Below are 16,441 nucleotides of genomic sequence, written 5' to 3'. Positions count from 1 at the left end.
AAGAGTTTCTCCTTTAGACATCCCAGCTGCCAGTGTCTGAGACCAGAGGCTGATGGGAAGACTGACTGGGAACCAAGGATTCTCCCTTCTCCTGCCACTTGTGCAGACCCGTTGGTTTGGGAGCTCCCCCTGACTCTCTGGGTCTCTGTTCCCCTGGAGGGAAAGCCTTTAATGGGGGCTTTCCTGTGGATAGCTACTGATCCCTCCCTTCCTATCACTTTCCAGGTGATGCACCTGCCCTTAGGGCTTTACATGGAAACACCCCTTGGAGCTGAGAGTGAAGTGGCTGTTTTCCTTGGGCTAGAGATGAGAGCAGCAGGCCTTCCTCCTCCTGGGGAAAAGGTCCTGGTTCCCAAGGTTGCAGACAGATGTTTAGGGTGGAGGCCTCTGGGCTGTGATCCTTGGAAACCCCTGCCTTTGGCCTTGCTCCTGCTTGTAGTTGAATTGAAAAGAGTTTACTTCCAAATGAGAGCTACCAAAAAGTTCCATGTTTTTGATATTCTTGATGTTACATAGGCTCATCTTAACTGGTCTCCAAGGAAGAAGTGCCTATAATTTCTGTATGTCGGCCAGAAGGGGAAGACAAGAGTTGGGGAAACTGTCCCTTCAGAGCTCTGCTCCTTTTCTTCTCTGCCTGGGTTCTGGGCTGCTCCCTGGGATGGACCCACAGCAAATGTTGTCTTGCTCTCCAAGAAGCAAGAGGCGAGGATGGCCTCGGGGCCTGGTGAAGGTCGCCATTTCAGGCCTTCCAGCTGAGCACCCTGCCAGAGAACAGCGGGGTTTCACTCCTCCAGTCTGAAGGGTCTTTTTCCACAAACATCGTCAGGCATGGAGGCCTCACTTATCACAGAAGTTCAGCCGCCAGAAAAACACTATGAGTGATATAGGTACCTTTCCTGTTAGGACTCCTTGCAGATGGATTTGGGGTCTCCTTCCCTTGTGATAATTAGAATCCAAATGCCTTCTTTTCTCTTTGCATAAAGCTAGTGGAGTGCTACCCTGGCCCAGTGGCTGCAGAGGGCTGTAGGGGAAGTTGTGAGCTGTGTGTCGACCTGCGGGGTTGAGGACGCTGAAGGGCATTGTCCATCCCATCTCTGTGGTGTGGTGAATCAACCTGTCATCTCTCAGAGAGGCAAGAAGCAGGAGCATTTTCACTTGACCTGATGCTCCACTGCAGGATTGTTTGACAGTTCCGAGAAAATCTCAGCCACCCTTACATCAGACCACAGTTGAGTTCTGGACATCGGAGCCAGATTCTTAGAGTGAAATGTGCATGTTCTGCTTCACCAACTATTCCTGCAAGCTCTGCTTTGGCTTCAGTTCTGGGTCCTACCAGGTTGGGGGACCCTGTGGGTCACCTGGCTGCTCCTTAAAGTACATTTGTATCTAAGGGCTTCACAAGGTGGATGCTGTTCCTGGCACTGTGTGGCCTCTGAGAGAAAGTTGGCCTCTAAGAGCTTCTGTTCATGTCTTTTCAAGAGCGTGCCTCCTCATTGTCCTCCTCAAACCTCTTTTCAGTTTGCAGGGGAAATTCTTCCAGCCGGACCCACAGTCATCTTCCGTTCTCTTCTGCTTTGATTGCCTTCTGAAGAGCCTTGAGGTGAGCTCTCTCTTCTCAACATCAGGCCCTGGACTCAGACGTTTGTGGCAGGTGTCTGAATGGTTCCTGCAAGAAGAAAGGACCATGGGCTTGCTGCAGCAAATAGCCCAAGTGGAAGCATATTTTGGGTTGCTCAATTTTTAGCCTATGGCCCATATGATTATTTTGAGATCGATGAGGCTCTAAGGTTGTCTAAGTGTATATTAACCAGACTGGAGGATTTTCTTCTTCTTGGTTAATGAACTAGAGGACTCTTCTGAAGGGTGCCTGCTAGTCTCTATCAGCAACACACATCCCTTCTTCCTGCAGGCATCCCATCCTTAATCATGTTCTCTGACACTTAGCTTTCTGCTCTCAGAAATGCCTTCAGGGCTCGGCAGCGTGGCCTAGTGGCTAAGGTCCTCGCCTTGATCCCATATGGCCGCTGGTTCTAATCCCGACAGCTCCACTTCCTCTCTATCTCTCCTCCTCTCAGTATATCTGACTTTGTAATAAAAATAAAATAAATCTTTAAAAAAAAAAAAAAAAGAAAGAAATGCCTTCAGCTCCTAGCTGTTCCTAGCGATCACCTGGCCTTGACCTTAGCTGGCCAAAAGCTGTTCTGTGACCAGAGAACTGGCAAATGGATTCACTTATCCCACTGTCCATTCCTGGACTCACTCCCAGATTAAGACCAGGTCAAGTGAAGAATTAGAGGACAATCTGTGTTCCAGCTCTTCCTTTTCCTGGGAGAGGGCATGCTGCTTCTTTACTGGCTGTTTGCAGAAGCAGAGCTGATGGTGACTTAGGAATGGCAGCATTCCATCTGGGGTGCACAGTACCCTAAGGAAGAGGTTTGTGTTGTGAAGTGTGAGAGCGATCACACTGCACCCAAGTGTAGGATGTTGAGACGAGTCTCGATTTCCCCAGCTTGGTGACTGCAGCTCCTGCTACACTCCAGGAGCCTCTGCAGCAAGGCTCTAAAGTCAGGCTTTTTTAAGCTCTCATCCTTGGGTCAGACTGAGAGCCATGCAGTAGAAACAAAGTTTCAAGCAGGCAGAGAGTTAGCAGAGCCCCAAATTACAATGAACTAACCTACAGGAGGCAGGAGGGACCAGGTGCATGAAACATCCTGAGTAATTACCTTCTGCTCTGTCAATTGTTCTGAATGTTGCTGAAGAGGAGTGGGGTGCACTTTTCAAGCCTTCAATTAACTTGAGTGGCGGGAATGGATGTGGGAAAGGCAGGGTACAGAAAATCAGTTTCTGTGCCCTGTCCACTGTCAATTAACCGGACGAGCGGGTGTGTGCCATCAATGGTGGCGCCCCATGACAGTTTGCTTACTGTGTCTTCAGTGGACTTGGGCCTAAACAGCTGCTGGTGAGTGTGTCTGATTAGGGTCTCTGGATATGTTAGCGCAGGTCTGAACTCATCTGTCCAATGCCAGCTATGCTCAGAGAATCACCTGATTGGCTGGAAACTCTTGATTCAGAAGGGTGTCCTTCACAAATCCAGATGACTGTGAACGTGGAATTTGGCAGGTTTTTTGTTTGTTTTTTGCTGGGGGAGAGAGCAGCTATTGTGTGGAAATTGCTTTGACTTATTAAGGAGTTGTGGGATCCTAACTTGTAACAGCTTGTGAATTTCCCAAGATGAGTTGGGGTTTCTAACTAGCGACCCTGGGAGAGGAACTCAAATCCTTTTGTTTCTCACACTTTCTCAGCAAACTCACCACTTTTCTGTTTTTCTAAGACCTGTAAACTCTGACTACTTTCGATGTCTTCAGCATCCCTGCAGAGGGACAAACTTGATGATTTCAGAGCAGAAATAGACCGAAATACGGTGGCACTGAGGAGTCTGCATTTAGACAAATGATATTTATACACACATGCAAGATAGAAGAGAAAACATATTTCCTTAGATGTCAAACACTGAACTTGATGTAAAGCAAATAGAAAAACCTGCTGCTAAATTGAAAGCAAAACAAACAAAAAAAGAAAAACAAGCTTGGAAGCATTGAGACAATCCAGGATGAGCTGAGCTGCTGATGAGCAGAGCCGGCATTCTTCACCATGAAGCCGGGATATTCACAGTGTGCTAAACCCTCTGCCCGCTAGTCAGTACAAAGGCCTGAAAATCCCGGGAAGCAAGACACTGTCACCCACACACAGAAGAATAATTGGTGAGTGCTTTCAGCTCCATGAATGGGAGAGATAGTAGGCAGACTTGGACACTGTAACAGCTAAACCAGTATGCGCAACTGTTTCATACAAAGTAGACATGGAACAAAAGGGAAACTTATAAACAGACTGGCCCAGCTGTGGCTGTCCCGGTAGCCTAGCAGCAGCTAAAGGCCTGGCCTTGAAAGCACCTGGATCCCACATGGACACAGGCTCTAATCCCACTGGCCCTGCTCCCCATCCAGCTCCCTGCTTAAGGCCTGGGAAAGCAGTTGAGAACAGCCCAAAGCCTTGGGACCCTGCACCTGCGTGGGAGATCCAAAGAGGCTCCTGAATGCTTGTTTGGATGGGCACAGGTCCCTTGGGAGGTGAATCAACGGATGGAAGATCTTCCTCTCTGTCTCTCCTCTCTATAAACCTGACTTTCTAATAAACAAAAAAAAGAAAGACAGACAGACAAAGAGTGACTGAAATACGTGGAGTACTCTGTGTCATCGGGAATTTCAAGAGGTCAGTATAAGCCCCAGAAGGAAATCAATATGAGATGAGAATATATTATTTTTGGAGTTCTAATGGCTGCAATTCCTAAAATGTGACTGTATTTTTAAGTCTACAGGATGAAAATCCTCAATTAATTCCCAGTTCATCTCTCTCACGCGCACACCACAAACAGAAAAACAAAAACAGTCTCATTTAAAAATTACCTGAAGTCAACAATGACAACATTTAATAAGGGCAAGCATTTAACAAAAGAGTTAAAATTTTATGTGCAGTGGGCTCTGGCCCTGGTTCTTGGATCAAACAATTTCAAGGCTTTTGAGTAAAAGTTCAGTTAGGATTACATGATCAAGTTTAAGTTTTGTTTCTAGTTTTTAAATTAAGTTCCAAATTTTTCCACACTGACTAAACAAATTGATATTTCCAGCAATAATACCTAAGGATTGCTTATTATCAAAGTCTTCACCGGCATATGTTACTACTATCTATATTGTTTTTCACAGTGAGAAGGTGTGTTTCCGAGCTGAGGAAGTCAGACACACAGGGGCATGTTTAGGGATACAGTGGATCGGGAGGGGAAAGGTGGGGGAGGAACTGCTCTATCTTCCACCTGCGCCATCCACAGGAGGAGAAAGCTACTTCCTGTCCTCTGATAGTAGCCTTTCTGACAGAAATTGGGGCATTGTGAATTTGATTGGCATTTCTCCAGCAACTAGTGAGTTTTTACAGTTTGGCCTATTTCATATTTCAGTTTTTGCGAAACTTTTTATAATTTCCTGCTATAGCTGGCTATCAACCTTTTGTGAGATAAATGACTTGCAAACATTTCCTCTTTTTTTTTCAAATGATTCTTCACTCTAGTAATTTTTTCAATTTTTGCTTCAGCATCTGATGATTTTAAAAAATCTAATTTTCTTCTTTTTCTCTGCCTGTGCTAAGGAAATTTTGTATTTAAAAACTTGTTGACCACATTGGTGTCATGGGAATTATTCTGCATGTATTTTTCATAGAAATATATTTTTGAACATTTCATTTAGGTTTCTTGATCCGTCTGGTTTTGATTTTGGTTATGGTGAAATGTAGGGATCTTATTTCATTCTTGTACGTATGTGTATCCACCTTTCCAGCACTATGGATCAAAAACACAATATTCTTTCTCTGATGAATGGTCACACAATGTTTGTTACAAATAAGTTGGTTATCAACTATAGAATCATTTCTGAGCTACAAACTGTGTTTCCTTCATCAATTTCCTTCTGTGTCAGTGCCACCTTATTTTCATTTTTTCATCTGATTTTTTAAAAAATGGTTTACCTCTGTTATCTACAAAATTAGCACACATAAATTTGTTCTTTTATTATGGGATACCAGGTAATGCTTCTGTATACATATGCTTTGTGCAATGTAGCTCCTTTGAAAACAATTAACATCTCTTTTTAACAAAAACATTCTAGAAGCCTCTCTTCAATATTTATGGTCAATACATGCAGTAAGTCAGCACTATCTATTCTCATCTGACTATGTGCTAGAACCTCAGGAATTTTTCCTCCTATTTATCTGTAACCTATTACTCATGAATCGGCTTGATCACTTCCTCACTCCTGACTTCCTTTCCCAAACTCTGGTTACATAATAAGATTTGTATCTTCAATGGGATCATCTTTTATTTTCCGAGTTAACATTGGTGAGGATTTTGTTTTCACCCTTCTGTGCTTACCTCATTTCACGCAGCATGGTGCCATCGTGGTGCATCGATTTTATTGCAAATAATAAGACTGCTTTTTTATGGCTGAGTAGTATTCCACAATAGATATTGTATATAATACTGTGTGATATTATATAATTCACATTTATTACTATACATAATTACATAGGAATATATAATACAATTATCTAATATAGTATGCAGTAGAAGTATCATCTTTAATTAAAATAATATACTGTTAACAGATAAAATAATATTGTTAGCAGATAAATTTTATTTCCCTTCAGTATATACCTTGATGTGGATTTTGGGGAAACCAACCTGAGTGTAAGCCTAATCCTCATTTGCATTGTGTCTTATCCTTGCTTTGGGAGATTGACACATGCAGTTTTCTTATGTGCAAGGTAGTTTTCTTTGTTTCATACAAGTCCTCTGTCTCCTACAAGTCCTTGTCTCCAAACAAGGCCTGAAAATAAGTTCACAATAGAATTACACTGGGACAAATTCAGTCAACATAGGCAATCACCTGTGTCTATACCTTTAAATACTGGCTGAGCCCCTTGGGCTGAGTGATGTCACCAGGACATCCTAGAATTCCGAGGTCTTCGTTGTGATTTGAATCATAACAGTGCTGCTGCCGGACTGCGTACCAGGCAGGACAGTGCTTAGGAGCCGCGAGCGTCTCCTGTGATTTGGTGTCCTCGGATTTTCAGATTCAGTCTTTTCTTGATACCATCAACTACCTGACAGTGGAGTTACAGGTAGAAAGCTTAGCTTTTTGAGTAACTCTTTTAAAGAGTTGAGCCATGGAGCAGAGAGAGAAAAGGAAACATCTGGAGCGTGAATACAGTCCTCCAGCTGTAAAGAAATCAAGAGGTATGTGGAGAAGACCCTTGGCAATGTGGTAACCAAGAATGCCCTCCAAGGGAGCAAGAGTAGGTCCCTAGTGGTAGTAGAGAAAATTATTAAGGCAGGCGACCGGGACAGTGAAGCGAGGAAACAGGGAGTGAGGAGCAGCTGTCTATTCATGGCTCTTTCTGAGAGCCCAACTCACGTTCAGGTGACCCAGGGACAAGGCTAGGCTGTTGACACAAAGTTCAGCCTGGCCCGAGTTTGGCCATTGGCAGCCAAATGGGGAGTGAACTGATGGATTAAAGATCTCTGTTCCTTTGTAACTCTGATTTCAAGATAAATGTTTTTCAGATGGTTATGGAGAAGTACAAGCTTATAAAATGTATTCCTTACTAAGGCATAAAAAAGATGTCTATGGATGAACATAAGCTCATAAAGAATTGATTGTTTACTAAGGAATAAGAACAAAGTATTTGTTTTAGTCTGTGCAAATGTAAATGTGGATCTCCTTGGTTAATGTAAGACATAGAATAGGATGAGCCCAGCATGATGGCTCAGTGGCTAAATCCTCACCGTGTGAACACCAGGATCCCATATGTATGCTGGTTTGTGTCCCAGCTGCTCCACTTCCCATTGGGCTTTCTGTTTGTGGCCTGGAAGGGTAGTAGAGGATAACCCAAAGCCGTGGGACCCACATGGGAGACCTGGAAGAATCTCCTGGCTTCAGATTGGCTCAGCTCTGGCTGTTGTGGCCACTTGGGGAATGTACCAATAGATGGAAGATCTTTCTGTCTCTCCTCTCTGTGGATCCGTCTTTCCAATAAGGGTGAAGAAATCATTTTAAAACAAAGGATACAACCATACATAGTCCCATTCAGTTACATTCATTACAGGGCAAGTGGGTTTGACTCTTTCTGGAAATATAGGCAATTGGGCAGTTAGGGTTACCATGGAACCTAACCATAAACAAACAACTCATTAGACAGGGCAACTGCTCAGTGGGGGGAGCGGCAGATTGAAGCCAACTGCAACATTTTAAGCTGTAATTCACATAAAATAGGAGTATCTGATATTTTCAACAAAATTTAGGGTTTTCCTCATTCTGATGCTCACTTTGAGAGGGTCTGAAGAGTGAAAGATGACTTTATTTCAGCTTCACTAGGATTAGTGCATATTCAAAGATGTCATTGAGTATACATAGTGAGACATGTAGAGCAAGGTCATAACTATTATGCTGTACACACAACTATACATGCATAACATACATGAATAAGAGGGACAGAAGTGTGATATTGAATATATTTGTTTACATGCTGTCTATCCATTGTGATTATTTGACTCTAAGATGCCATGAGAAATCAGGCAATCGTACTTAATCCATGATTGATCTATTTCTTTTCTCTGGAAGAATTCAGGGTTTATGTGCAGGTCAAGTGGGCAGATTTTCTCCATATGATGTTTTATGAGCCTTCAGAATGCTTCTGTAATAGGCGTGCTAATGTTTTCAACAACATATAAACTTTATTTTCTGAACTTATAGGTATGTCTGTTCTCAATACTTAGCACGTGATATTCAGAATATATACAAGTTAAAGAAAGGAATGAAACACAAACTGTTCATCGAATGATTGTTGTACCATTCTCCATCCATCACAGACTTGTGGAAGGAGGAGTCACCACCTGGGAGCGTTGTGGATGACAAGATCCTGGTCCAAGAGGAAGAAGATCCATCTGTCAAGTTGCAGAGCTACACCCGTGACTCCGGTGTGTGCACGCCCAATGATGTTGGTAAGGAGGCAGGATGTTCAAGGTCAGATAAATCAGGGCAATGGGAGGGGGAGCAGATCTGTAGCCACTAAGTTGGTCAACAGCTCTCATAGAAACTCAATGACAAGATTTGTATAAGGTAGGTGCTGTTTTCAAGATCAACTGTAGTGCTGTCATAAATAGGGGTTAAATGCATGTTTTAAGATTAAGGTGACATGAAAAAAAGGTAGAACTGTTAGTGGAGTAAATCTGTTCAGCAAAAATAAACTCAGAGAAATGAAGATCAGAAAGAAACTCTGTGCTAAGAGGTCAGTAGGTATGGGATTGAATACTAAAATGCCTCTAGAAATAAGCACGCTTGTACTGAAGATAGTACGCCATATACAAAAGGAATGTGTGCCCTTGGTCATCAAGTTTGATTGAGCTACACAGCCCAACCCTGATTGGCTTCCCTTGCCCTCAAATATGAGCAACTGCTTCTCAAAGAAAGACTAATGTTGAGGCCTTGAGGGAATGACTAATAAAGGCATTCCTCCAAGAACAGGACACAGCCCCTCAGTACAGAGTCACCACAGCTGATCTGGGACATCAGTGGGTGAGGCTGTGAGCGCTGCAGGTGTGTACAGAGTGTGATCATAACCTCCCCAGCAAACTGAACACCTGCCCGCCTGTTCTACTGCTTCTCCCCAGGAACCACACTTCTCTTTCAAATAAGTAGGAGTGAGTATTAGAAAACGTGTTCTCCATGGCTTTCCCATACACAATTTCTCCCAAAGTAAAGGAAGCTCATCATGGATATCAGACTTGATTAACTGACTGCATCTTCTGTTTGGGCATGGTTCCCACTTCTCAATATTCGGTGAACATCTTCAGCAATGTCACATCAGAGATATTCAAGCCGACTCATGTCTACCACATGCTCCATTTGAATAACTTCTCTTATCTGTCACAATTTGCATGGTTCAGCTATCTGTGAAAGCAAGTGCCATGGTGTGTGATGGACAGGGAGGGAGGCAGCAATGCCTGAAGCAAAACATCCACTCAGAATGCTCCTTTTAGAATAGACCCAGTTAAGCCATGACACAATGTGTTTTCTTGTCATTTCCTTCTCAGACTTCCAGCTGCTTCAACAAGATGTGCCTGAGCCATGTGAGGTTGTCGAGATCGAAACCTGCAGCCAGGCACCAGGAGACAGTGATCCCACCTCAGAATCTGTCTACTCTTCCAACACATCCAGAAATTCTGATGAAGGAGGTAGGCAGATATAAATGGAGTGTCTGAACTTACCCAGGAGATTCAGTGAAGCTGCCCAGGCCACCCCCTAATTACCTCACACTCCCTTCAGTGACACAAAAGTCTTCAAGGAAGAGTAAGACTGAAGCCTTGGGGTGGGACAAACAGACAATGTGTTCCCAAGAAAGAGCACAGTCCCTCAGCACAGCATTGTCCCATGGGAGCCCTGTGAGAGGTGGCTGCACTGGCTGAGAGTGCCAACAGGTGCATGGAATCTTGGCTGGAATCTCCCCCGGGCACAGACTCGTGTTCATAGATCTCTACAGGCCCCATCTCCTCAACACAAAAATGGCTCTCCCTCCTTTCTTAAACTGTTCTTTTCACTGCACCCCTCATGCCCTGTGCCTCTTTTCCTCTCTGTAGTCTAATTACCTGGGTACCTCTTGTATCATCCCTCTTGCAAACAGCCTCTCAGGCCTAGCCTGTTAGTGACTAATCCCTTGAATAGAGTACACACACTGACAGGTCACCTATCTGAACTAGCCCTGGGACTAAACTGAAGGAAATCCTTGCATTTGGAGAGAACTGAGTTTCTTAGCTAGCCTTTCTCTTATGTCGCCACATTCACAATATCTGCAGCCTTTCAGAGCTGCATGACTTGAGAGCTCATGTGTACTTCCTGCGACACTGTCTACTCTCTCAGGCAGGAGCAAAGCTAGGAGTCACACCTGTACTTGCTCAGCTGTGCTACACATTACACAGAGCATGCACACACACACAACATAAACACACACAGCATTACCAGTACTAACACCAGAAAATATACCAAGTGTGTACCAGATCACAGAATCATCTCTACCAGATATACCATGCCCCTATTGTCACACACAAGCCTTACCCATTCCACCACACACAGCACATATCATCTGAACACACCTACAAGTGAAGAGTCACATTTGTGCACACATCCATACACACATCCCATGGGCAGGGATACTCTGAGTGCCCCAGAAACACTGCACCTTCAGGCAAACTTAGCCACGTTTTCTAATGGTTGAAATTTTCCTTCTTAGAAATGCATCAAAGCCAGAAGGAAGATCTCGGTGGCAGACCATTGGATGGGCCTTTACCCCAGGACGTGGAACAGACGACCCCCACCACCTGGAATGACATGTGTTTTCATGTCCACCTAGCAAATGAGCCCTGCTCAGATGCGTTACACATGAGAAAGGAGCGGGTCATCAAAATATATTACATGTATGTGAAAAGGCAGAGAGAGGCCCACACTGTATATGACACACAGGAAGGCTTGCTGCCTCCCAAGAAGAGGGCAAGAGTGCAAGAACTGAGCTACACTGGGCAAGTCCCTTCGGAGGCCAGCTCTTCTTCTGTGCTTACAGAAGATATGATCCTCAGCAGTGAGGCCAGTGGCGACACAGCCCATGAAGACGATTGCGAGGCTGAGGGCCCAGCAGAGCTCCTAGCCCTGGAGGAGAGGCCCAGAGTGAAGACACCTGAGTGGCTCGTGCAGCCAGAGCATGGCTTTAAGTGCATGGCCTGCTGCCGAGTGTTCCCCAGCCTGGACATCCTGGAGGAACACGTGAGGAATGGAGTCAAGGAGGGCTTCAGTTGCCGCATTTTTCATCTGGCCTTTGCCTGGATGAAATCACAAAGCTCTTAAACAAGACGGCAAAGACAAGGAGAACACAGAAAAATCAGGCAGGGCACACCTATGTATAGAAGGCAGAAAGGTTTCTGCACGAGAACAATATCAAGCCAATAAGCAAAGTGCTTTCCGCCCGAGAGAAAGAGGCCAGGCAGCAGCCTCACTGTGCTGACACAGCTGCATCCACTCCAAGCAGCCGGAAGACCTGCTTTGGATTGCACAAGCCCACCACCTAGTGACCCACAGGACCATGGAACCCTGGCAGATGCCATGTGCCATTCTCTACAGCCAGAAAGAAAAGAAGGCAGACCCGAACACGAAGACCATATGCCCTCCCAACAGCAGCGAACACCCTGATGTACCACCAGCCCAGGTGAGAGGAACCTCACTCACCTGGCACACAAGCTCATGCCCCAGAACAGACACTGCTCTCTGTCCTCACCTTCACTACCTCTCCTTCTCCCCTCACCCACAGGCACATCACTATGTGCTGGATGCAGAACGCAAAATCATCCAGGATCTGAAAGATACAAACTACCATCCATTCACTGAGTCCATTTACTCTCTGAGTGTTCTTCAACAGCCATTGGATACAGGTTTCTGCGTCATTTTTAGCACAGACCTTATCTCACACTCCTCCTTATATCCTTACCTGTACATTACCTGGTGGGGGGACAAGATTTCTTATCAGAAGAGGGAAGCAGATGCTATGTGGCTGAAAGCAAAAGCAACTCGCAGCTCGTCCTTGGCTCTCCTGAGCAAGCACACACGGGGAGCAAGTGCTGCTTCTGCACTCACAGTGGAAGGATGGAACACATCATCAATCATCCGAGACACTGGAATCTCTGTCTCTCCTTTCTTAAAACTGTTCTTTTCACTGCACCCCTCATGCCCTGTGTCTCTTTTCCTCTCTGTAGTCTCATTACATGGGTACCTCTTGTATCATCCCTCTTGCAAACAGCCTCTCAGGCCTAACCTGTTACTGACTAATCCCTTGAACACCTTACACACACTGACAGGACACCTATCTGAACTAGCCCTGGGACTAGACTAAACTGAAGGAAATCCTTGCATTTGGAGAGAACTGAGTTTCTTAGCTAGCCTTTCTCTTATGTTGCCACATTCACAATATCTGCAGCCTTTCAGAGCTGCATGACTTGAGAGCTCATGTGTACTTCCTGCGACACTCTGTCTGCTCTCTCAGGCAGGAGCAAAGCTAGGAGTCACACCTGTACTTGCTCAGCTGTGCTGCTCATTACACAGTGCACACACACACACACATAAACACACACAAACACAACATTATCTTTTACTAACACCAGAAATATACATCATATATGTACCAGATCACAGAAAAATGTCTACCAGATATACCATGCCCCTGTTGTCACAAGAAGCCTTACCCATTCCATCACATATAGGATGTATCCTGTGAAGACCCCTACAAATCAAGTATCATATTGGTGATTATCAGACGAGGGAAGTCAGATGCTATATGGATAAACTAGAAGCAACTCGCAGCTACTCCTTGGCTCTCCTGAGCAATGCACACGTGGGTGAACAGGTGCTGCCTCTGCAGTCACAGTGGATGGAACACTCAGATCTGTGTCTAAGCAGGTGTCCCTCCAACCATGTTTCCATTTCAAGCTCAAACAGCTAGGATTGTAAAAGCTAAACATTTTTGGGGAAACCTCATAGCATGTTTTATTTGCTTACTATTTCTTCTTATTTCACTTTGTGTGTTCACACAGAAAAGGTGTCATTCCTCACCTGCACAAAGGTATTGAGTGGACTAGAAATGGGAAATACTCAGCTTTCAAATGATGTTTTAGCTTTTACTTATTTACAACTAGTGTAGCTTGAGACTGCATTACGGCAGTTGGGCATCTGTGGAGATACATATATTTGGATAGTTGAGTTGACTGATCACGTGTTCCTTCCTTCCTCATAACTGTGTGTATGAGAAGAGTAAGTGAGCCTGTGTGTGTGAACTCATCGGAGGCGAGAGAATGGACTGCAGTTGATTTGCTTTTATCTGCCTGGCGGCTTTCCCCTCTGCCTTCATACAAATACCTCGATTGCGGCTCTGTACATGGGCAAGTGAGCCGTCCACAGAGTGAGGGCTGTTCTTCTCCACTTGGCTTCTGGGACTGACCTAGGGAGAAACATCTGCCTGTGTCAGACCAATCCAAACTCTATACTGTCATTCAGGAAAAAATACTACATCTAAAACAGCCAAAAACACAGAACAAGCAATCCTGACTGAGGCTGTGGGCATTGGCTTTGGGTTACATTTCGTCTCTGACTGAGTTCCATGGTTCTCTGCTGCTCAACTTGAGTCAACCCTCCTTTCTGATTTGCCTGGATATGAGAACTGCTCCTGCATTTTGCTAAGCATCCTGCCAAGCATCTGTGTTCGACCAATCTACTACATCTTGAAGACGACGATGAGAGAGAGACTTTGCTGGTTTTCCTCAGTCATCCTCTGCCACTTGAGTTTAAACAATGCTCTGCCCTTGCAGTTTCTCCGATTACTCTTCTTTGAAATATCTCATTGTTTGGTTGCTTGAATTTACTTCACTTTCAGTAAAGTGTCATGTTCTCTCTGTTATCCTGAGTCCTCTACTGTTGTTACTTAGGCACATTAGCTTTAACATGGTCATTTCTTCCATTTTAATCACGGAAAGCCTATATTCCACAAAGTACAGCAAAGCAAATTCCTTAGATATTATGCTAAAGCCGTGAGGGTTTTTTTTTTTAATCTTAGTGGACATAGTATGGCCTTGATTGATTAAGGAGGTAAGAGTGAAGGTATTTCTACATCTAAACAAAAAGATTTGGTTTCAGTTCAGTAGAGCTGGGTTTAAATTGCTTTAACAAGAGCCAGCTCTCTTCATGTGAAAGCAGATAGTGTAAAGTGTGATATTTAAATACTACAGTGATGAAAAGTTTGGGGCAGTTGTTGTGAGCACAATAACACAGAGAATAGCACACAATACAGTTCCTGATACACACAGCTACTCAGCACATTTTTGTTTATTTTTACTCGTGTTTCACATGCTGTGCCCGTCATCGAATGACTTCTGCATTACAGAGGATGGGATTAGCATTCAGAACAGTGAAACATCTTCAATGTCACATCCAGCGTGGCTCTACTCTGTCACACTCCAGACATTCATGAAACTTTTACTTCAGTGTGACACATACATCACACCTAGGAATGTTGTACATTCCAGTTGGGCTCTGCTGAATAGTAACAGTGCCTGTGTTGGTGGGCTGCTGTGGGGTATCTCAGCACATGCACACAGCATGCGCTACAGATCAGATCAGAGGAAACGGTGATTCTGTCTTTGACAAGAGATTCTGTTCAAGGCTTAGAGCTCTAGTTTCTGCTCAAGAATCTTATAGAGGTGATTGTGAACAAAACTGTTCCCACTATGCTATATAACAAGAGGGACTTTTTCTTTCACTCTGATTCTGATCTGATAATTATAATCCAAAATTCCTCTATACCTCCCATCTCTCCCTGCCTCTACAAAATCACAATACTCTATTCATCTTGAGGCTTCCACTATTTTATTTGATATGTATTTATTTTTAAATGTTACAGAGGTGGATGGATTGCAGATACATACAAGCCTCTGGGTGGGATGGGAAGGGATGTGTGGGGAGAAGATGGACAAGACAAAAGACCCTGCCTTGGGCCCAGCACGAGGGCTCAGTGGCTAAAATCCTCACCTTACAAGCACCAGGATCCCCTGTGGGCACTGATTTCTGTCCTGGCTGCTCCCCTACCCATTCAGCTCCTTGTGTGTAGCCTAGCAATGCAGTAGTTTGTGGCCCAAAGCTTTGGGACCCTGCATGTACATGGGAGATGCAGAACAAGCTCCGGCCTCTGGCTTCATATAAGCTCAGCTCTTGCTGTTGTGGCCACTTGCGGAGTGATCCAGTGGATGGAAGATCTTTGTGTCTGTCTCTCCTTCTCTCTTTGACTCTGCATTTCCAATAAAAATAAACAAAAATCTGGGCCAGGCACAGTGCCCTAGCAACTAAAATCCTTACCTTGAACGCACCGGGATCCCATATGGGTGCCGGTTCTAATCCCAGCAGGTCTACTTCCCATCCAGCTCCATGCTTGTGGCCTAGGAAAGCAGTCACAAATGGCCCAAAGCCTTGGGACTCTACACATGCGTGGTAGACCTGCAAGAAGTTCCTGGCTCCTGGCTTTAGATCAGCACAACAGCGGCCATTGTGGTCACTTGGGACCCTAGCAAGTGTTTCAGGCTAGCAGGAGTGTCCCCAAATATCCCCTACCCGACCTACTCGCAGTCCCTATTGTTGCACATGCTGACTGGTGCTGTAGCCCAGCACAGACAGGCCCAACCTCAACCCCAACATTCACTGCTGGAGGGTTGCGAACTAGCAGCAATCCCAAAGAACCTAACCAGCCCAAGAATGGCTCTCCTAAGCAGCATCAGGGGCTGCAACCCAGCCTGGTCTGGTGTGCCCCCAGTCCCAGCTCTTGCACTTCCAGGCAAGTGCTTTGGCCTGACCCAGGGAGGCCCTCTGGATTCACCTTCTGGTCTACTTCATCTCAGCTCCCTTGATTCACAGTGGGTTTACCAGCTGGGTCCATGAAAATCCTCAGTTGCCCATTCCTACATGTGCCAGTCCCTGAGACTCTACCAATGCATGCCCTTCCCCCCATATGTGCTCATGTTGGCAGCGATGGTGTCTGGGAAGCTCTGGCTGGCGTGCACTCATGGTGGCATGGACAGCAATCTGTTCTTTCACTGTAGCTTCTTTTAAAAAATAGCAAAAACATAGAACAGGCAATTGTTCTGGACACAAGTAGAGTAAATGCAGAGTACTGCATCTAGGTAATATCCATTTTCTAAGCAATGCCTGAGCTATCTCATACAGCAAGCTCTAAGTCATCATTACCCACTGAAGCTGGGAGA

At 44.9% G+C, this 16,441-nt stretch overlaps 1 protein-coding gene and 1 long non-coding RNA gene across 2 annotated transcripts in view; both read left to right on the top strand.

Annotated features, from left to right (window-relative positions):
- The window catches only part of LOC131482427 (USP6 N-terminal-like protein), a 409,820-nt gene that overhangs the window by 185,303 nt on the left and 208,076 nt on the right, over nt 1–16,441 (top strand). The gene's annotated exons all lie outside the window — the stretch shown is intronic.
- On the top strand, nt 8,479–10,918 carry LOC131482316 (uncharacterized). Its single transcript, XR_009246893.1, has 3 exons — nt 8,479–8,602; nt 9,695–9,835; nt 10,888–10,918. It is a non-coding gene; the product is annotated as an uncharacterized LOC131482316 (long non-coding RNA).

This window comes from Ochotona princeps, chromosome 17, assembly GCF_030435755.1.
Source record: "Ochotona princeps isolate mOchPri1 chromosome 17, mOchPri1.hap1, whole genome shotgun sequence".
In the NCBI taxonomy this organism is placed as follows: domain Eukaryota; kingdom Metazoa; phylum Chordata; class Mammalia; order Lagomorpha; family Ochotonidae; genus Ochotona; species Ochotona princeps.
This window is presented reverse-complemented; position numbering and strand designations above follow the sequence as displayed.